The following is a 16,377-nucleotide window of genomic DNA, read 5'->3' on the forward strand; positions in this document are numbered from 1 at the left end:
TCCTTTTCATCAGCCGTGTTTATTTCTCCATTATTGCCATCGTCGCCATTATCGTAAATTCGGATCGTAAATTTGACTCAGAAAATACGGCTGGATTAAATTCTCGCTGCTAGTTTAATAATAAAAATAGAAAGATGATAATAACATAAATTTAGACTGCAGAGTAATTTCCAGATATTAATAGTGAGCAAGCTCTTATTCAGTAATCCATAAGTTAGTTATTTATTCTCTCTCTCTCTCTCTCTCTCTCTCTCTCTCTCTCTCTCTCTCTCTCTCTCTCTCTCTCTCTCTCTCTCTCTCTCTCTCTCTCTCTCTCTCTCTCTCTCTCTCTCTCTCTCTCTCTCTCTCTCTCTCTCTCTCTCTCTCTCTCTCTCTCTCTCTCTTTTTGACACTCCATCCCACCCACTCACATCCACACATCCACTCCTCCATACCCACTCATCCCCCTTAACACACACACACACACACACACGGGAAGCACAGTAAAAGCACACACACAAAAAATAAGAGGAGGGAACAAGGTGAGTGAGTGAGACAATGGAAGTCGTGAAAGAAAACGAGGCCATCCAACGTGCTATCGAGTGCCGGCAAGAAAAAAGTGAAATGCAACACACACACAAAGATCGACAGAGAAGAGGAAAACACCTTAAAAAACACACATATGAAAGGAAAGAGGAAAAGAAGCCGGAGGAAAAGAACCATATAAGACAAAGCAGAGAGGAAAAAATGTAGAGTTTTAGTCAATTAAAAGTTGTCACAATACCGCAGCGCCGCACCAGCAGGAGGGAAGGCCGCTAACAAGACTCGGCGGGAACCATTGTTGCCGCTGACGACCTTTGGGAGAGACGCCAAACGACGGGGCGGCCGGCAGGGGGAGAGGGAAGGCGGGGCAGTGTGGAGACTGATGGAGACGGGGCGAGGTTACGGAGTGAGAGAAGGCGAGGTTACAGGGGAGACAGACGACGAACAGAGGGAGAAACGCAAATGTCATAATGCCATTCGTCGTCATCATCATCGGTTTTGAGTAGAGCATAAGTCAGGGGACAGGAAATGTTGGATTATTGTAGAGACGAGCGAGCGAAGGTGAGGCTACTGAGGAGGACGGAGGAGACGGCTGAAGGGACGGAAAGGCGACGGAGACAGAAGTAAATGCAACGCTAAACCATCATCATCATCATCATCATCATCATCATCATCATCACCATAATCATAATCATCACCATCATCACCACCATAATCATAATCATCACCATCATCATCATCATCATAATCATCATCATCATTATAAGTTGGGAGCATTTGTTCAGGATCGCGTTGCCTCGTCCATTTGCTGACTCCATCCCCGAGTAAACCTCCACCCACGCCTCTTTTCCGCTCCACACAACTCTGTACATTGATCTACTTCACCATTGGCTTTGGGCATCCCATTGGCCTCTATTCCTCATGGCTGCAGATACAAACTTGATGAGCAGAATCACTAACAAAAAGCATGGTGGACCTCAAAAACACGAGAAAAATAGGAAAATAAAAGGAAAATATACATGAAAAGTAGAATATATATAAACACGGAGTAGACACATGGGACGAGTTTATGAAATGGATACAGTGAAAGAGCGCGCGTGTTTGTCCCTGGGAAAGGCTTCGAAAGTGCAATTCTTAAGCGAGGTAATTAGAGACGGGTCATTGAGACGGCCCCGGGCAGCAGGACAGTGGCACTTGAGGCGGTATTTTGGTGGCCGTCCGTCCCTCAGCCTCGAGTGTCGGGTCGTGTAATCTTAAAAGCCACGTCCGGTGCGTCGGAATTATCGCGGCGGGTGAGACGAAGCCGACCCTCTCAACTTTTTGTATATTATAGTTGCCAAGAGGTTGTTGTCGAGGCTGCTCTTCTACCTTTTCCTCCCTCGCTCTCCTTCACTCATATTTATATACTCCTTTTTTGTGCTTCCTTGTTTTTTATTTCCCTTTCTTAGTTTTCCTCCTTTTCCACCCTAAATTTTGATATATTATAGTTGCCAAGATGTTGTGTCAAGACTGCTATTCTTCCCTCTCCGCTCTCGCTCTTCTTCACTCATATTTGTACACTTTTTTGTGTTTCCTTGTTCTTATCTCCTTTTCCTAGTTTTCTTCTCCATTCCCGTTCTGTTTTTCTCCTCTTTCATTCCCTTTTCCGTATCGCTTTTCTGCCTTCCCTCCCGTTTTCCTTTTCTCCCCTTTCCCGTTTCGCGTTTCTCCCCTTTTCCTTTTCTCCCCTTTTCCGTTACTCTTTTCTCCCTTTCCTCTACTTTCCACTTTTCGGTTTCCCTCCCATTTCCACAATCTCCTTTTATCTTCCTTCTAATTTGCGACATTCTGCTTTTCCTCTCCATCCCTTCTCTTCTCTGTTCAATGTATTCTCCTCTCCTCTTCTGTCGTATCCAATTCTCTTCTACCCTTTATGATTCTGCGTTCACATGGTCGACAGGTGCTTAACTACAGGCACTTTCCCTTCTCTCTGCCTTCCCATAGAGACTGGCGCTTCATAAGGTCTTCCCATAGAGGCGGGTTATATAAGGTCTTCAGATAGGGCTTAGGGATATTAAAAAGCACTTCCATCCCTACAGCAGGTTCATTTATACACCCGTGCCACCACCCTCTCTCTCTCTCTCTCGCTCTTGCTCTCTCTCTCTCTCTCTCTCTCTCGTAGTCATAACATCAATATACTCTTTCAATAACATTAGCGCATCCCTCCGTAGCGTTACCCCTCCTACCCACGCACTCGAACCCACGCACACTCAGTCCCACTCACCCTCTCCCCATGCACTCCCTCCCCACGCATTTGCTCCCACGCACTCTCCCCCCCCCCACGCACTCCCTCCCCACGCACCTGCTCCCACGCACTCTCTCCCAACGCACTCTCTCCCTACACCCACCCACGCACTCCCTATATACTCACACCTACGTACTCCCATCCCACACACGCACTTCACACACTCCCGCAAACTCCAAACGCAGTCACTCCCCCGCACTCTTCTATACAACACCCTCACCCAAGCTCTCACACTCCATACACACACACTCTACCCACTCGCTCACACTCACAACTTACCCCCTTACATCTCACTCACTTCCCCCCACACACCAACACACCCTTGCACTCCCTCACACACTCTCCCCACGTCTCCTTGCCAGCCAGCGACAGCCCCCTCCTGCAAGGCCTCTGCCCACAATCACACCCTCGCATTGACGTCCTCGCCTCCCTCTTAGGTAACTGTTATCGGCCCGTCACCGACAGCCCTTGCCCAATACTCCCTCCTTCAGTCCCTCCTCCACTCCCTTCTCCTAGTAAACTCTTCCTCCTCCCTTCCCCTCGGTCCTGTTCCACCCTCACTACCCACACCAGTGTACTCCTACCGCCTCCGTTCTCGCTTCCCCTCATACCTCCTTCACTGCCTTCCCCTCACATCAGTATTTACTTTCTCCTTTACCTTCACCACTACTCTCCCATTATTCCTCCACCTCTCCACCTCCTCCCCATCCACTTTCTTTGCGTCTCTCTGTACCGCCTCCATACCCTCCCTCATTCGTAGCCCTTCCATTTCTGTCCACGCTTCCACTCATTCCTTCTTAACCGTCCTCCCTCCCCACCTCCTCCATCTTCACTTCCCTCCTCTTCTACCTCCCCCCCCCCCCCCTCCGCACCCTTCCCATCACCACCACTACCACATTACGCATCGCTCGTTTACCATCGTGCCAGCAACAGTTCCTCGCCGCCGCCTCCCTGCGCCCCTTAGCGACCCAGTCTTTCCGTTTATTCAATTCACTATTAAGTCTGCATCTGGCTCGCCGCCCCTACACGCCCCTTCGTCTTCGAGTAATGGGCGCCGCGTGACCACCGGGGACGCCTGCAGCTGTGCCCAGGAAATAGGATGCAAGAGCACTTTCCAAATGAGTCCAGGGAGGCCGGCGCCCGTCCTCGGAGGAGTATTTATGTGCTGCAGGCCAGGCGCGGCGCTATAACCTCCCTCTCGTCCCTGCGTGCGTGGGTGAGCGTTTTTAATCTCAAAGTTCTCGGATTACAGAGCTTAACTCCGACTGCTTTTAGCTGAATATTTTAATTTATTCATAGGATCTTTGGTGGGTACAGGTGGCTCGAATTTTTAGGGCGAAGTCTCACTCATGGCTGCCGCTGCTTTGCTCTGGTCCGCTGCCGCCCTGCACTGGCCCGGCGTGGTCTGGTCTGGGCAGGGGACGAACTGAAGAGGACAACTTGAAAGAGGAAGTACAGGCCATTTACTCTTCGCAGCTAAAACGAAGGGCCTGACAGCACCCCTAAGCGAGTATAAACAGCGCTGAAGGAAAGGCAAAGCTGGCCGCCTGGCTGGTTGCCTGGCTGGTTCATCCTCCTCCTGGACCTCGGCCGCTGGTGAACTCGAGTATCACTGCCGCGACGCGAAACATTTAGCGTGATGCATCGCCTTTACTTGCCTCCGCGTCGTCTGGGATGTATTTAATGGGAGTTTCTTTAGCCTTAATAGGGAATCTGATACGCTTCCCTTTAATGCGTGGGTCTATATTTGTAACGTGGCTCTCCTGTGATGTAGTTCGATTATATACTCCAATACGTTTTCAATCGTTTTTTTATGGTTTGTTTTTGAAGTCCGCAAAGGCGATGTGTTTGTCAATGTGGACGGGTAATAATGTCAAGCGGCAGCGTGCGTCACACATGGAAATACATCACTGAACTACGTAATGGAGTTTGATGTTATTGTATTGCCTTTTAATATATTTTTACTTCACCTCGTCCTCTTCCCCATCATGATCTTCCTTCTCCTACTCCATCCATCACATTCTCTTCATCATCGTATTCCTCGACCTCCTTTCGTCCTTCTCCTCCTCCTCCTCCGCACCTTACTCCTCGTCCTTTTATCGTCCCCTACCTAGTCTTTGATCTCCTCCTCCTCCATCTACTCTTCCTCCTCTTCCACCGCCCCCTCTTCGGCCACTCATGCGTCATCGGCTATTTCTGGCAGTGTGGTGATGAGGTGGGTGGGTGTGTTTTATGACGACGCTCTCCGTGAATTTGCATCTCCTGAATTCTGAACCTTTTTTTCGCTATAGTAGTAGTAGTAGTAGTAGTAGTAGTAGTAGTAGTAGTAGTAGTTGTAGTAGTAGTAGTAGTAATAGTAGTAGTAGTACGAAGGAGAGCAATTATTATTTCACCCCCCTCACCTCACATAAAAAAAATTACTGTCACAGGTATTTCATTTCAGTTTCATTTACTCTTATTTCTTATATCCATTAATTTTCCTTATTCACACTTTGATTGCCGGCTCATGATCGATCCAGTAAAGCTCTTTGGCCTTTTTGACGCATGTCCTCGCGGGCTTTACTGAGTGTCCCTGAAAATGATACTCGAAAACATGAGTTGATTTGTATTTAGTGTGGGAGGCGGGAAGCTGATTGGAGGAAGATTGAGAGAGGGAGCCTGGTTCCGTCTTGGACTGAGTTGGTGACTTTTGCTGGGTTTTTTTTGTCTCTCTCTCTCTCTCTCTCTCTCTCTCTCTCTCTCTCTCTCTCTCTCTCTCTCTCTCTCTCTCTCTCTCTCTCTCTCTCTCTCTCTCTCTCTCTCTCTCTCTCCTCGCTTTCTCTCCCCTTTTCCCTTCACATCAGTTTTCCTACCCACCTGTCCTCCCTTCACACACAGGCCCCTTATCTTTCCCTCTCTTTCCTCGCTCTCCTTTTCCTTCTTTTTCCGCGCTCCCCTATCGTCTCCCTCTCCCTCCCGCCCCGCCTCCTCCGCGCTCCTCGCTGTTTCTGCCCCAGCGAGCCCTTGAGCCAAGAGGTGAATTTTACGCTCCTTAAATGTGACTCGGCGCCGTAAAAGTTAATCAGAGCAAAGTTTTCTGTGTATTCTCTTCCCCAACTTAACTATTCCGCGGAGAAAATAAAGCAGGGCGAATGTTCTGTAATTATTGAGTTCCTTCGTATTTTATTTTACAGTGGCTTAAATAAAGATCATGAAAATACTAACCATTTCAGTGCAATATAGTAACCACAGAAACGCGACTAGAAATACATATACCGAGGAAGTCTGTAATGAATAGATATATTTTTGTACGGATATGTGCATGCATTGGTGGTCTAAGATTGCATGATATATATTTTTTTCAAGAGCGAAATTACAGTCAACAATGAAATGTAAAAGGGATGTAAATCATATATTATTTTCTACGTACTGCAGTGTTTGAATTACTGATATAAATGTTTAAATAGAATCACTGGAGCTTGAGATGAAAGCAATGTTCTTCATTACACTGAATCTTGGTGTGTTTCAATTTCGAAATATTTCAGAATCCTAATAACATTCTTTTTTGTTTTTTTGTTTTCTGGTACGAATAATAATCAAGCATTGAGGTGTGCTGAAATTTCCATTCAAAAAAATCAGACCGTAACAAATTTGCTATGATTTCATCCACGTATAAACATAAAAAAAATCGTCTACGTATACTTTACATCCAGAACTTTATCAAGCAAGTTATAATATGAGGAAACACGAGGTGGTGGTGGTGGTTGTGGCGACTCCCCAACCCAACCCACCCCTGCGAGACAGACCGACCTCTCGCCTCCCTCCCCGCCGCCCACAATACCGTGAAGGTGTCGGCGCGGGCAGCGGTGGCGGCGTCTCGTGTTCTGTCCTCATTAGTGGTCTCGGAGGCCAAGGAATTATTCTGCGGCGACGCAAGACCGTGCCTCTCCACTTCGCCCCGACGGACATTTTTCATCCCCTCCGGCACCCTTTGTCCTTCCTTCGGTTTCCTCATTCTTCTTTCCCTTCCTCATCCCATTTCTTCTCTTCTCCACGTATTTATTTTCCTCCCCTTTCTTTTCTTTTCTCTACACTTTTTTTTTCCTCCCCTTTCTGCTTCACTTCGTCTTCCCCCCTCGTCATTGTCTTCTCCGCTTTACGATTCTTCCTCCATCCCTCCTCCTCCTTCTCTCCTTCCCCTATTTCTTCCCTATCTCTTCTCCATCTCTATTATTCTTCCCCCCTTCTTCCTTTCTCCCTCTCTTCTTCCTACTCCCTTCACTCGTTCTTTTGGGCCTCCCAGTCATCTTCCCTTTCCTTATCTCTTTCCTCCTACCTCACCTCCTTCTTGCTCCCTCTTGCCTCGCCACCGCCCACACGGCACGTCAAGGAGCGAAAATTCAGGGTGTCGAGGAACGCTTTACCTGCCGCTCCCCCGATTCCTCCTCTCGACTGGTGCTTGTAGCCAAAGTTTATTTTTCTTATTTTATGACTATGCTGATATTCTTTATGTTCATTTTTTTCTCAGAGTGACTCACAACGGGTTCTTGTATTTACTGCACCTGGTCTGGAAGCGATTCATTGTGAAAGTGTTGTTACCTGTCATATAGTGTCCCAAGGCAAGTGATAGATACGATGTGTTGTTTGGTCAGTATACAAATATTCATAAATTTGCACCGCGGAGGATTGTTATTAAGGTTTGTGTCCGCCATAACTGTAACCTGCAAACTAATATTCAATGTGAAACTCTGTGATCTGGCGTGCAGGAGGCCGGAGCGGTGCTGCTTCTGTATACGGGAGGCGCAGAGGCTTGGCTTACCTGATCAGGTTTCCAGTGATAGGCAAGAACAAGTACAGGTTTCACATCAGATATTGTTAGGGCACATTCTACTTTGCAGCCGTTGATCTAATGAGATGCTCTACATGTTAGTCATCAACAAGCTGCGAGAAGGACGATAATCAAATTACTGACGACCTGTTACCGACACTTTGAGCAACACCTGCCCGTGGACCCCAACAGGTTAGTGTACTAATTTACACCTGTTTACCTGATGGTTCGCTGGATACGTTGAGGGACGGAACATGTAGTTTTCACCAAATGAGTGTTTGTGCAGTGTGGAGGAAAGGGGTCCAAGGTGCTGAAGAAGAGGATATTGTGGTAGTGCTCATTTCAAAGCCCCACTGAAAAGACTTAAGATTTTTAAGACATGTGTTTATCATCTACTTATGTGTTTGCGAAGAAAGAGACAGAGAAGCATTATGTTGAAAAAGGGCAACTGTGACTCCATATGTTTTAGTGTGAAGTGAAAATGTTATGACACACACACACACACACACACACACACACACACACACACACACACACACACACACACACACACACACACACACACACACACACATTCACACACGGAGCTCCGTAGCACAATGGTTAGCACGTTCGCCTCAGTTGAGTAGTCCCGTGTTCGATTCCTGGGCGGAGTGGAGACGGATGGCCATTTTTCTTTAATCTGTGCCCCCTGTATACCCAGCAATGAGAGGATATCGATGTCAGTCGTGGGGTGTGTCCCTCCTCCAGGGTGTGAGTGGGTGGGAGGTTTCAGTCGTACCATTTATGAGCTATGATCTCATTCGTGTAAGGTGCTAGTTGGTGATCGCGAGTGGCGGGGTCAGGCCATGGTGAATAACACAAACACACACGCACACACACACGCAGGTAAATAGAGTGTCAAGCGGTGCACACAGCAATGAACGCATCATCATCCCGACGTGCAATTCAGTGCATGGGAGGAAAAAGAAGAGAAAAAGGCTATTAGTGGCGGGGTCGTGTCAGGTTTGCCTACAATTCCGTGCTGCAGCTTGAGTGATGGAGCTAATTCGTATTATTAGTGACGTGTGGGGCATCAGTTTACCTTTCCGCCCAGGTAGAATGGAGGCAAAACCTTCCATTTCTCCCCTCCAAACCTTCCCTCATCCCTCTCACTTTCTCATTTCTTTCCTCCTTCCCTCCCTCCCTCCCATCACCGTTTCCCTCCACATATACCTTGCCGACGCCCCGCTCGCCTCCCGTCTGTTATTGAGATGTGTGGTAACCGAGGAGGCTGAGTAAACTAGAAGCCTGTAGCATGAAAATAACTTGTCACACATTATTCATAGTATCCGGTGGCTTAAGCTTCGTTCAGTATTCAGGGGAAGGTCGAGAGTTATACAATACCTTCAACTTACCCTCACGTTTATGGGGTATGTGTTTATTTGATTATGTTTACTGCTAAATTGACTTCATTGTGATTAAGTACCAACTCACTCACTATTTTTATACAGGAGACGAATGACTTCCTACAAACTCGTGTCTTTCTCAAGCTTGTCTTTCCTATGCCTCCCTCAGTCTATATTCTTTCGTCTCTGCAAGCTCTTGAACTTTCCTTCCCCTCTTGCTAAACTCTTGACCTTCTTCTCTTACTCTCTCCTCCCCCTTCTTTTCTTCCACCACCACCTCTACCTCCTCCTCCTGGTCCCTCTCCTTCAACTCCCACTTCTCCAAATCCTCCTTCTGATCTCCTCCTCTCCTTTCCTCCTCCTCCTCCTCCTCCTCTCTTCCCTTTCCTTCCGCACTCTTCTTCTCCCTTCGTCTCTGTCTCCCCTACTATCGAAAATTTTCCATCTCAACCCCTTTCCCCTTTGCATTTTGTTTGTCGGGGGCGGTGAACCTGCCCTGACCACCTCCGTTGCCACCTTCCCGCCGCCTCTTCCACGCCGGCGCCCCCTCGTTAGGTTGCGGGTCTGCGGGTGAAAGAGAGTGGCCGCGTTTTTCCTGGCGTGTCAGTGCAATAAATACAGAATGAAGTTTAGAGGGTCTGGGATCGCCTGGAAAAGGACAGGATTGGCTAAACATTCATTGGTGGGGTTACCTGTGTGTGTGTGTGTGTGTGTGTGTGTGTGTGTGTGTGTGTGTGTGTGTGTGTGTGTGTGTGTGTGTGTTTGTGTGTGTGCCCTTGCTTCACTCACCTTGCCTGTAGGTATAGGTTTAATTAAGGGGGTAAGGACATAATGTATTATTTTAATCTGTAGAGGGTGAGTGTAGCTATAAGGGTTGGGTGTTTGTGTGTATGTATATCCGGTTTCTTCACAAATGTAAGAGAAAGATGTGGATGGAGGGATTAATTCGGTGGATGGAGGGATTAATTAGTATTAACGGAGGGTGTTTGTGTGTGCTTTTATTTTTCATTGGTATGCTGCAGTATTATTTATATTTTCTCAAAGTTTCGTGCTTTTTTCCTACATTGTTTTTATCATTACTTTTCTCATTTCTTTTCCCCCTGCTCTCCTCTCCTCATATTTACGCTTCTCATTCCCTCTCCCCTCCTCCCTTCTTCTCTCCACTCAACTCCTCGTCTGTCCTCTCTCTCCTCTCCTCTTGTTTCATCTCTCCCGTCCTTAGTTCCTCTTCTCTGCTCTCCTGTTTTCTTCTTTTTGTCTTTTCCTCTCCTCCTCTCCTTTCCTTTTTTCTTTTCTTTCCATGTTTCGTGCACTGATTTTAGAGAACGAATCACGTAAATTGCACGTAAACCTGAGCAAACGTGAGAAGATAAAAAAAAAAAACCTATAATAACGAAATTTCCTACAGTGTTGACCTGCCTTAACGAGTTTTCACTTGGTCCCTCAAATCCTCACCCCTTACCTGCGTCACCTGGTCAAGATTAGTTAATTTCGTCCTTTGTTCGCTCGATTTGGTGAAGCATGGGATTACTTTGTGGTTAAGGAGGGATTTATCAATTGTAGATGATGTGTATGTGTCAATGGGAGTGTTAATGTCTTTATACTGCAGCAAAGAGAGCGGTGGAAAGTCAGTAGCATTAACACAGAAACAACAAGCGCCGCTCCTGTAAAGAAAATAGAACGAAGAACGAGTTTGGAAAGGAGTTGCACCACCACCATCACCACCACCACCACCATCACCACCACCACCATCACCACCACTGCCACCATCACCACCACTGCCACCATCACCACCACCACCACCATCACCACCACTGCCACCACTACCACCACCACGTCCACCTTGTGTTCCCTTATATATAACTTGGCCGCTTAAGTTCTGGACTGATAAAATATGTTTGCAATGGACTTTAATATAATGCAAATTCGTTCTCTCTCTCTCTCTCTCTCTCTCTCTCTCTCTCTCTCTCTCTCTCTCTCTCTCTCTCTCTCTCTCTCTCTCTCTCTCTCTCTCTCTCTCTCTCTCTCTCTCTCTCTCTCTCTCTCTCTCTCTCTCTCTCTTCTTGTCCTTATTTCTCTCCTCATCCATTCCTTTCATTCAACTCCTTTCATTTTCTTCTCTTATCCTCCTTACCCTCCTCTCCTACTTCTTCTCCTCTCCTTTCTCTTCCTCTTTCGTTCTGTGATCTCAAGGCAATCAAATGACCTTCAGGCTCAATTACAGTGTAGTCATGTAAATATGAATACAATATGAGCTTACTTATGCTGGGAGGAGTGAGCGACGAATCATCACCACATAATTGAGATATTTGAAACTGTGCACATTTTGCGTGTAGGTTAGATCAGGGTATTTGTTGATTTTGCTTTGTTTCTTTGTTTTGTGTGTGAGGACGCTGATGTTTGGTATAAAAAAAATAATTAAATGAAGGAGAAAATGGAACAGATTAAAAGGAAAAATATAAAAAGACTAAATTCAGGAAACATAATTTGATGAAAGATGAGGAAAAAAAGGTAGTACGAGAGTTATCACGTGTAAATGAGAAAGTTTATTAGGAAGGGAAGGAGAGAGAGAAAAAAAAAGAAATATATGACAGAGGAAAAAAAAAAATTAATGAAGCCGGTGAGTGAACCTTGGTGGTGAAGGGAGGAGGAGGAGAAGGAGGAGGAGGAGAAGAAGGAGGAGGAGGAGGAGGAGGAACAAGAGCATGAGAGTGAAAGAGGAGCAGAAGAAGGGTATGGGAGAGGGTATGGGCGAAGATACGAATGAGGATGGAAAAAGGAAGGAAGAATAAGATGATGGAGTGCTGGGAAGCAAAAGAAGGTGAGGATGAGGATGTAAGAGGGAAGAGAAAGAAGAGTAGAAGGTAGTGGTGTAAGAGAAGATGAAGGAGAGTAGAAGGTAGAGATGGGAGACTAAGGAAGATAAGAATAACGATGTAAGAGAGAAGATGAAGGAAGAGTAGATGGTAGTGATGGGAGACTAAGGAAGATAAGAATAATGATGTAAGAGAGACGATGAAGGAGGATGAGGGGGGCACGGGAGGGGAATGAGGAGGAAGGGGAGGATAAGGAGGGAGATAAGGGGGGGATGAGGACCACTTGGGGACTTATGCGGCGAGTAATCTGTTGACTAACCTCTTAAACATAGCGATTATTACCCTTTCCTCGGCCATCTTTCCTCCTCTCCTCCCTTCTCCCTTTTCTTTTTCCTCCGTTCTTTTCTTCTTCCTTTTCTTTTTCCTCCGTTCTTTTCTTCTTCCTTTTCTTTTTCCTCTGTTCATTTCTTCTTCCTTTTCTTTTTCCTCCGTTCTTTTCTTCTTCCTTTTCTTTTTCCTCTGTTCATTTCTTCTTCCTTTTCTTTTTCCTCCGTTCATTTCTTCTTCCTTTTCTTTTTCCTCTGTTCATTTCTTCTTCCTTTTCTTTTTCCTCCGTTCATTTCTTCTTCCTTTTCTTTTTCCTCCGTTCATTTCTTCTCCCTTTTCTTTTTCCTCCGTTCATTTCTTCTTCCTTTTCTTTTTCCTCCGTTCTTTTCTTCTTCCTTTTCTTTTTCCTCTGTTCATTTCTTCTTCCTTTTCTTTTTCCTCTGTTCATTTCTTCTTCCTTTTCTTTTTCCTCTGTTCATTTCTTCTTCCTTTTCTTTTTCCTCCGTTCATTTCTTCTTCCTTTTCTTTTTCCTCCGTTCTTTTCTTCTTCTTTTTCTTTTTCCTCCGTTCATTTCTTCTTCCTTTTCTTTTTCCTCCGTTCTTTTCTTAAAGGAGCTGCCTCGTACAGGCCTACCGGCCTCTTGTAGACTCCTGCGTTCTTATGTTCTTATGTTCCTTTTCTTTTTCCTCCGTTCTTTTCTTCTTCCTTTTCTTTTTCCTCTGTTCGTTTCTCTTCATTTTTCTTGTTCGTCTGTTCATTTCTTCCTTTTGCTCCCCTCTTTTCTCCCTTCGCTCCCTCCTCCATTCTCCCATACCTCCGACATTTTCCCTTCTTATTTTCAATTCTGCCCCTTCATTCTCACTTTCGTCTTCTATCTATATATGCTCCTTTTCTCCTCTCTTCTCCTTCTCCCTTCCTTCTCCATTTTCCCTTTTTCCTGTTCATTCTTTCCTCTCCTTCTTTTCCCCGTTTGTCCCTTTCATCATCTTCCATTTTCTTTCCCTTCTCTCGTTATCTCTTCTCATTTTCCTCTGCAACTCTTTATATCCTTTGCTCTCTCTATGATCCTTCCACTTCAGAGTCTTTATTCCGTCGTCATCCCCGGAGAAAAGTCATTGGGCCAAGATATATGAAGAGGAGGAGGGGAGGAGAAGGAGGAGGAGGAGGAGGAGGAGAAGGAAAAAGAGGAGGAGAAGGAAGAAGAAGAGAAGGGAAGAAGAAGAAAAGGAAAAGGGAGAGGAAGAGAAGGAGTCGGAGGAGGAGAAAGTAGTCTATATGAATGATGAATACCTGAGGTGAAATTTTAACTGAACAGTTGTTATTTCGTAACGTAATAAGTACATGGATGAACAGTTCGAAGGGCGGCTGGGTAGTTGGGTGGATGGGTGAGAGGCATGGGAGGTGAAGGACTGGATGGTTGGATAGGCTCTGATGGTTGGCTGGTCGGCTGGGTAACTGGGGCAGAGGCTGGGCGAGAGGGAGTATGTGGACCGGTGGGAGAATAGGTGGTGGGATGTTATTAATGGTATTGTAAACATCTCTTGCGTCATGTCAGTAGGAGAAGGTCCAGGCGTTCCCTAAAGTGACCTGGTTGTCGTTTTCAGAATTGAAAAGGAACCATTAGAGGGGATGGTAGCACTTCAGGAATGAGGAGGAACTGTTTGCTGTTTGTAACACTGCATGGATGAGAGGTGACTGGTTGGTGCTCTGGTAACACGTAATAATGGGAAATATCTTTTAGGGATATTGGTAACATTGCAAAAATAAAAATGAAATCATTTGGTGCGTTGGTAACACTGCAGGAGCATAAAGGTGTTGCCAAGGGTTTTGTTGACATATCAGTAATATGTGTTTTTGGATGTCATCACAACGGTAAGAATTGACACCTTGGTCTGTGGTAACATTTTAGGTATGGAAAGGCACTGTTTGGGGTCTTGGTAACATTATCTAATTAAAAGGGAGATATTCTTGGTGTTGGCAACACATGAGATATGGACACAGTTGTTTATTGGGTTGACAGTCAAGCTGGGATTGGAGGGAACTTTTTTTTCTGATGTCATGTTGCCAACTATGTAAGGGTGGAAAGGTGCTGGTTAGAATGTTGGTAACACTGCGGAGACATTGAAAAGTTATGGTTTATATGAAAAAAATAATAATAATTTTACTTGCTCCCGCCAGGGCTCGAACCTGGGACCTTCTGCGTGTAAAGCAGACGTGATAACCGCTACACTACGAGAGCTTGTTAGTGATGCTCAGATTAAGTAGACAAACTTTTATCTACTGACGACTCTAATGGATTGGCGGTGACGGTGACAATCAGTTACTATTAGCACTCGTTGCCTCATTCCAGTAAGTCCATCAATTCTATCATTTTTAATTTGCCCTTTTTTCACTAACACAATAGAAATTCAGCAATAACAATAAGTAAACACACACACACACACACACACACACACACACACACACACAGACAGAGAGAGAGAGAGAGAGAGAGAGAGAGAGAGAGAGAGAGAATCTCCTGATAGCATACAGGACTTTTACATACGCTTTCCTTTTTTTTTTTGTAGTTTCATTTTGTAGCGGCAGAGAGTCTTCCAAGGCGGCATTATTTTGCCCCAAGTTCAGAGGCAATCTTTTTCCTCGTAGTTGTTATAGTTCTTTCTTCACTTACTTTGAGGGAGGGAGGGAGAGCGTGGAGTTACAGGAAGAATTTCATATGTACACTCTCTCTCTCTCTCTCTCTCTCTCTCTCTCTCTCTCTCTCTCTCTCTCTCTCTCCACACGCGCTGGACTATCTTGTTATTTAACTATTTTTTTTAGCTTTCCGCACAGAGAAACATGCGATTTTATTCATAACAAACATTACTGTACTGTTTTAACGAGAGAGAGAGAGAGAGAGAGTAAACAAACAGGAAAACAAAACTCCCAAGGGTCTGTACACAAAACAAATTAATCATTACGTAGTGCAAATTATTTACAAGCTTTTCTTCCTCCGTCTTTTTTTTTCTCCCCAGCGAATTAATCACGTTCCTCCGCGTCTCCACTCACCCCTTTCTCTTCCCTCCTGTCATCCCCTTCCCTTACCCCTTCTCCCTACCCTCTATCCTCCCCATACCCCTCCTCTTACTCCCCTTAATCCCTTGCGTCTCCATTCACCCCTTTCCTCTTCCCTCCTTTCATCCCCTTCCCTTCCCCTCCCCTCACTCCTTTTCCCTCCCCTCTTTCCTCCCCATACCCCTCCCCTCACTCCCATTAACCTCTGCGTCTCCATTCACCCCTTTCCTCTTTCCTCCTTTCATCCCCTTCCCTTCCCCTCCCCTCACTCCTTTTCCCTCCCCTCTTTCCTCCCCATACCCCTCCCCTCACTCCCATTAACCTCTGCGTCTCCATTCACCCCTTTCCTCTTCCCTCCTCTCATCCCCTTCCCTTCACCTTACCTCACCCCCTTAACCTCAAGTCACCCCCTTACCCTCCCCTACCTCCCTTTAACATATCCTTCCCATTCAGTTAACAATGTAAAAAAAAAAAAAAAGAAAAAAAAAAGAAATATCACATAAGTCAGAGCAGTGGAGGTTTGGGGTTAGTGTGTGTGTGTGTGTGTGTCACTCTCCTAATTTCCTGCTATTTTCAATCTTGTTTTCCGTACGTGATCTTTCCTTCACATCCTTTCGCCTCCCTCTTTTCCTCCCTTATTTTTGATCACCTTCCCCGTTTTTTTATTCTCTTTCCGGATCTTCACCATCTATACCTTTTTCCTTCGTTATCGTCTTTCTGCAGCTGCTCCTTCCTTCCTCCCTCGGCGTCCTTATAGTCTTAGCAGAAGGGTCTTGGCGCCATGAATTAATTAGAGAAGAAACGCAAGGATTCTTATCGAGTGTCATTCAGGTGTAGGGAGACGTGATAACACCGTGGCTGTTTATATTAGAGAAGGTTATGAGTCGGGCCATAAAACTAAGGGTAAAGATAGCGTGTGTTGAGAGAGGGGGAAGGAGAGAGAGGGAGTGCGGAAGACCGTGTTTGATAAAATGGGACAAGAGAAAAGAAATAAAGAAGGATGTGCAAATAGATATGTAATACAAGTGGGAATGAAAGATGGGAATGCGTCGTGAAGTGCAAAGATAATAAATTGTAAAGGAATGAGAAGAAAGAATGAGACTAAGGATACAGAGAGAAAAACATGGAGTGAAATATGAAGGGCGAGAGATGGAGAGTAAACACATATTTTTGTACTG

General features: G+C 45.6%; 1 non-coding gene across 1 annotated transcript; it reads right to left on the minus strand.

The window, feature by feature from the left end:
* Positions 1 to 14,311: 14,311 nt before the first annotated feature.
* Trnav-uac (transfer RNA valine (anticodon UAC)) lies at positions 14,312 to 14,384 on the minus strand. Its single transcript has one exon. It is a non-coding gene; the product is annotated as a tRNA-Val (tRNA).
* Positions 14,385 to 16,377: the final 1,993 nt, after the last annotated feature.

Source organism: Eriocheir sinensis, chromosome 2, assembly GCF_024679095.1.
Source record: "Eriocheir sinensis breed Jianghai 21 chromosome 2, ASM2467909v1, whole genome shotgun sequence".
In the NCBI taxonomy this organism is placed as follows: Eukaryota; Metazoa; Arthropoda; class Malacostraca; order Decapoda; family Varunidae; genus Eriocheir; species Eriocheir sinensis.